Source organism: Chrysochloris asiatica, unplaced genomic scaffold, assembly GCF_000296735.1.
Source record: "Chrysochloris asiatica unplaced genomic scaffold, ChrAsi1.0 scaffold00017, whole genome shotgun sequence".
NCBI classification, from domain to species: Eukaryota; Metazoa; Chordata; class Mammalia; order Afrosoricida; family Chrysochloridae; genus Chrysochloris; species Chrysochloris asiatica.
Window position 1 is genome coordinate 16,253,956 of NW_006408535.1, and position 6,510 is coordinate 16,260,465.

Consider the following 6,510-nt stretch of genomic DNA (forward strand, 5'->3'; position numbering starts at 1 on the left):
CACATAACCACCACCACCATCACCACCACTACCATCAACCCAGTACACTGAGGAGACGAGCATGTTCCTTGATATGAAGTATCTTCCATTCTCAATTAGAATTTTGAGGAACTGCATTCATTAGCAAAAGTCCAGTCCAGCAAATTGTAGCAATTGACACTTGCTCAGAGTATCAAGCATCTTTATCTTCATCCAGTCAGGTTCTCATCAGCTCAACCCAAGTTATCTAAGTTAGGTCAAATGGCTGCAAGTTTGGATGTTCACACACACATCTCCTTGCACTTCATACAATTTGGCACCCTCATTATTAGCCCTATCCCACATGGGCTAGGTCAGTGCCTGTGGGCTCAGGAGTTCACACAACTCCCTAAACTTCAGACCAGACCTCTTATCTAGAGGTCAAGAGGTGCCAATAGACCATGTCCAAACTCAGCCCATATCTTCATTGCTGCATTTCCCCCAATTCCACTCATGACTAGATACAGGTGGTCACCAGAGTGAATACAGCTCCAGTTCCCTTTAACTTTCAGTCCTAGAGGGGTTTTCTCTGATGGGCTGACTATCATTGTTTTGATGCCTCCAAAATTCAAAATGCCAAACTGCCTGCCTTTTTTCTCTGCTTGAATCTCCTGTTCTCCCAGCAGTTTTGCATTGGTCTGTATGTCTTTTCAAATGCAAATGTCCCAACTCTGAAGGCTCTGGGTTGGGCTCAGAATTCCACCTAAGGTGCCCCATACTCTACAAAAACTTAACCCAGGAAGTCTTTTCCCCCCAGGCAAATTCTAACTCCCCTTTTAACAAATGTAATCAAATATAGGATGAAGGCAGACTTACAAGTTCTCTGTAATCATAATTTCTAATATTTATTTCCATCACCCATGTATGTCTATTTTACAATAGTTGTTGTTATGTACCGTGGAATCGGTTCTGACTCATAGTGACCCTGTACAAAGTTTCCGAGGCTATAAATCACTATGGGAGTAGAAAGCCTCATCTTTCTCCCGCAGAACAGCTGGTAGTTTTGAACTGCTGACCCTGAGGTTAGCAGCCTGATTCATAACCACTATGCTACCAGAGCTCCTTATTTTACAATAGTAGGCAAGAGAATATCCAATATCCATAAGGCAAACACATAAACCTTTTAAAACACTCAAGTTCAATCTTTTTTTTTTCCCTAGGACTAAACCCATTCATATGCATATGGACTTGGGCCTCTGGCAGGGTGGATTCCAGTAGGCCTAAGCCCAGTTATCAGCCATCTGTTCTAACCAGCATGTCATGGGCTTCAGGTAACTCAGGAAGCTGCACCTCTCCCCTCTGCTGAAATATTTTATCCTGTGCCCCTTCGTTCTTTCTCTTACAAAACCTCATAATTTAATAGGTCTGGAGCCATTGCAATGAATCCTGTTCATAGCACCGACTGCTTAAACCAAGTGGGGACCAAGTCTGACTTCTTCTGACTCCACAAGAGGGAAAGAGGACCAAACTCAAAATCAGCAGTGGTCAGATAAGCCTCCACCCTATAGCAATGCCTTGAAAATTAGTCAGACTTGAGAAATAATTTAGAAAACTCATCCTCGTGATTTCGTTTCTCTAGAAACCCACTCTCTTGGTACCATGTCTTAGGTCAGGTCATCAAGAGAAGCAAAACCAGTGAAACGTATATATGTAGATATATAAGTTTATTATCAAGGAAATGACTTACAAATTGCAGAGTCCCAAGTCTCCAGTGGAAGAGACAGGAAGAGTCCCTCCCATGTGTCCATTATATTGGGAATGAAAGCATCCCCATATTCCCAAGGAGTGAAGCATGCTTTTAATTGATTGGCTGCTCACACCTGCTCTTCATAGAGTTAACTATGCCTGTATCAGTTTTCATCACCATGGGAACAAGCACATTCCCAACTGTTTGTTGTTGTTGTTGTTACTGTTTGTTGTTGTTGTTGTTGTTAAGTGCTGTCCAGTCGATTCCAACCCATAGCAACCCTGTATAGGGTTTCTGAAGAGCAGCTGATGAGTTTGAACTGCCGACCTTGCAGTTCAAATGGCTTTGCAGTCTGGTGCATTAACTCACAATGCCACATCCCAACTGCTAAACCTCTGGAAATCCTGGCCTCATCAAGTTGACACAGAACTGTCATTACTGGTGGTATGTTGTTGTTCTTATGTGCTGTCGAGTCAGTTCCAACCCATAGTGACCCTGTATAGGGTTTCTGAGCAGCAGCTGGTGAGATTGAACCATGACCTTGCAGTTCAAACAGCATCACAGCACCACACCAGGACTTCACAGGTGGTGTGGTGGTGGTGGTTATGTGCTGTGGAGTCAATTCTGACTCATAGTAACCCTGTATAGAGTTTCCAAGGCTGTAAATCTTTACAGGAGCAGAAAGCCTCATCTTTCTCCCACAGAACAGCTGGTAGTTTTAACCTTCTGACCTTCCATAGGTGGTCTAGGAGCTGGTATTGGCTCTTGTCCAGTGGGTGGAGCTGCGAGGGTATGGTTATGGCTGAGCTGTATATAGGCATGATTGTTGGCTCCTGTCAAGTGGGGAAAGAGGAGAAAACACACACAGGAAAACAAAACAGAACAAGCAAACAACAGTGAAAACAGAATATAATAAAGGAGAAAAAAGAAACAAAAATGGGCAGCAACAAGAAAAATATATATATAATAACTAAAAAGAATAGAAGAACAGGAAAATAGAGCTGTACAAGAGAAAAATAAGAGATAAAAATTAAAAGAAGAGGGAAAAAAAACACTAAAAAGAGAAGACAAAAAGAGACAGAATCTAGAGAGTACTAAAGAAAAATCAAGAGGAAAAAGAAGATGGAGAAGAGGGTGGAAATGAGAAACAGAAGAATCAAAGAACAAAATGAAAGTGGAGATAGGATAAAAACGAAAGAGAAAGAAAAAGATGCAAGAATATACCCGCAAAAAAACAACAACAAAAAAAACTCACAATGAAACAATGAAAGGAAAACAACAACAACAAATAAACAAAAAAACAGTGCAGTTGTTGGATCCAGAGAGGAGAAAACTCTAGGGAGCTACTGCCAGCCAAGGAACTCACAAGGTGAGTGGAGGAGGGATGTGACGACTGAGTTCCCTGCCCTAGAAGGAGGTCTAGCTTTTGTCTACCTTCAGGGCCCCCAATCCAGAAGTAGTTTGTGAAGGCCCTTCAGCTTGCTAGTTTCAGTGTCTGTCAGAACCAGAGAAGGCAGCTGGGGACAGGATGGCTAATTATGAAGGTTCTTGCTAGTCTAATTCTAACCTGGAAACTCTGTAGACCTGGAGCAGGGCCTGCCTGACTATAGGCACCAAGGTGGTGCAGCGGGCACCCACCTCACACTGGCTCAAATCACAAGGCTCCGAACTACCTGAATGCAGGCTTTGTGCTGGGGGTGGATGACAGTGAGGGCTGGCCTCACCTCTGTTATCCAGGGGAGTATAGGGAGCAAGAAGGAATCCCACCTTTTGTGTCTCTCATGTGAATCTGTGCCATCACACCACCATCTGTATTTGTCTTCAAAGCTGCTCGAAAAAGTTCAAAATGACCATGTCACGTCTGGACAGCAAGTCTGTTTACCAGTAAGTCTTCTTTCACAGCCCCTGCTCAGCTTCTCCTCCCAGTGGGTATTCAGTCCACTTCTCTAAGCCTTCCTCTGAAGCTCAGGGTTCCAGGATTGTCCTCTGTCAGTGTCATTTGGTGCCTCGCATCTTTGTTGTAGAGGGTCTGTATAGTGTAGTCCACCTAGTCCGCCACCTTCAATAATATGGTTTTGAATGACAGGAGGTCTAACCTCTTAGTTATACCAGAAGGTCTGAGAGGGATGTAGGTAAATTTAAAAACTTAGTGGAAAAATTTCACAATCTTTTCATTCTGTTTTCCCACACACTTTTTGAAGCCCCCTCTTTGAGTCTATGACTGTATGCTTGGATTTTCTCGACAGTCCCAGTCTACACGTGTTGTATCAGCAGAATCAGTAATGCCTCATTCACTTGCAAAAGTGTATCAACTTGAAGCGCTAATTATATTTTACCTTAGGTATAGTTTATCCTCCAAACGATCGCTTTTCAATTGTTGATCACAAATACACCCGGGGCCCTTCACTTTTCCATCCAAGTTGCTTTTTGGTCTTTACAGAGTTCATCTTGAGGGGACTATGGGAGGTCTTTTCCTTTCCTGTCATCTTATTTCTTTTCCTCTATGTCTCCTTCATTATTTCTTATGTGCGTCTCAAATAAAGGGATTTTGAGAGCTTCAGAGTCTTCTTGTTGTTGTTATGTGCCGTGGAGTCGGTTCCAACTCATGGCAACCCTGTACAGGGTTTCCGAGGCTATAAATCTTTACAGGAGCAGAAAGCCTCACCTTTCTCCCATGGAATGGCTGGTAGTTTTGAACTGCTGACCTTGGTTTAGCAGCCCAATTCATAACCATACGCTACCAGAGCTCCTTTTCAGAGTCTTAGAGGGACACTAAATATAATACCACCCTCCCTGGCTAATATCCATCACTTTTCATAGCATGATGTCAGTATACTTTGTTGACAGTCTTTATCTCTTCCCTAATTTATCCAAGATCCCTCCCAGGAATGGGTGACAAAGAAGAGAAGGAAAGAAGGGGGCAGAGGAGGAAGAAAATTCTTATCTTACAATAAACAAATAAATGAACAAATAACCTGAGTAGGGTCCTACATGTGGGCAAGCAGGTGGACTCTTAGTCTGTGGATTTTTCTTACCTTCTAGAAAGGATGGACTGAGTTAGGTGCTTGCTGTTTAAGCAAGGAGTATGATTTATTCCTGGGATTCATATCAATTTCTATTTATTTGGCTTAGAGGTTGCAACAGCAGGATTCAAGAAAGAATTCTATTTTGTTCAAGACAAATCATCATTCTCTCCAGGATACTCAAAGTCATCACAAAAATAAAGAGAAGTAGGAGGGAAAAAAGAATGTTAGTAAGAATTGAATCTATTAATGAGTTTGGGTTTTTTTTCCTTTTTTATGTAGAATGTTTTCAAACTTTCTCTCAGGTCGTGGGTGGGTGTTTATTATCTGGTACATAAATCTCTTGCAAGTTTCTGGTATCAGTGCTAATATGGAAATAACAGTGGATCTATAGTCTCTTCCTTCATAAAATGAAGTGATTCCTGTGGCCATTTGAAAAACATTATTGAATTAAAAATAAACTTACTTCCTACATTGTGTGATATAAAGTTAGAGTCCCAAGGTATGGATTGGAATCTCACAATCAGAGTCTTAGAGGGACACTAAATATAACAATATACTGTTTAGGGCAACTGTCTTGGAGCCTGTTTCTCGTCTGTTTATTAAGGGGTTTGTTTGTTAAAACTCCAACCATCACTACTTAAGTTCTATGGATCTATGATTTAGTCATTTGGTGAGAAAGAATTCCTTTTTCTCATCTGCCCCAAGGGAAGGGCATCAAATGTTCCACTCCATCTCCTACTCCCACATCCCATCAGTCACTTCCTAATGCCTCTATCAGAAGGCCCTGGCTCTCTATGACCCCTCACTTCCCTCACCTTTCTCTACATCTGATGCTCTTTACCTACATAACTGCATCAGGATGATTTCTGGCAAATGAAAATGGTCTGTGTGCTCACAGGGCTTGGCTGTGTTTTGGTTACGAGCTCTCTGAGCACAGCAAAGCATCTCAGATCAAAGGATCCATCTGTCTTTAGCTGGAAAATGGGGTTTGAATACCTGAGTTTGCTAAAAATTGGCCAGCTCAGGTCCATCACTGCGAAATCAATTGCTCAGCCTTCCATGTCTCTCCTGAACAAGAATATGTTCGGAAGACTCAACAACACAGCAATTTCAATCCCTGCCCCTCCTCAGTAAGGAATGTTACTTCATTCCACCTGCTTACAACATTCTCTGACTTTCTATCTCAGACTCCTACACCTGTTAGTTTATTTAAAAGAGCCTAGGTAAAACATAAAGAAGCCCGGGTAGCATAGTGGGTTATGAGTGGTGCTGCTAATCGAAAGGTCAGTAGTTTGAATCTATCACCCACTCCACAGGAAAAAGATGAGTCTTCCTGCTTCTATAAAGATTTACAGCCTTGGAACCCCTATATAGTCTCTATGAGCCAGAACCAACATGACAGCACACAGCCGACACCAGCCACTCATTTTTCCATAGAGGGAGATGATCTTGCAGGAGGTGGGTGCAGTGACTCTGGCCGACCAGATTTTTAAATGTTGGTCACAAATTGCTAATATGCTCTGCTCCTGTGAGATGGAAATATTATTATATAACTTTATAACAAAATACTGTTATACAATCCCACTTGGAGATTTTTCCAAAGATTCCTCATCATAATGGAATTGCCACATGGGTTGCCAAGATCATGTTGAGTGCACAAAGTCTGGCACATTATAAAAGCTCAGTTTCCCCCTACCCCTAGTAGGTAGAAAGGATGGCTGAGAGGAGTGCTTTTGATGATGGTGTTGTTGTTGTTGTTAAGTGCCGTCGAGTCGGTTC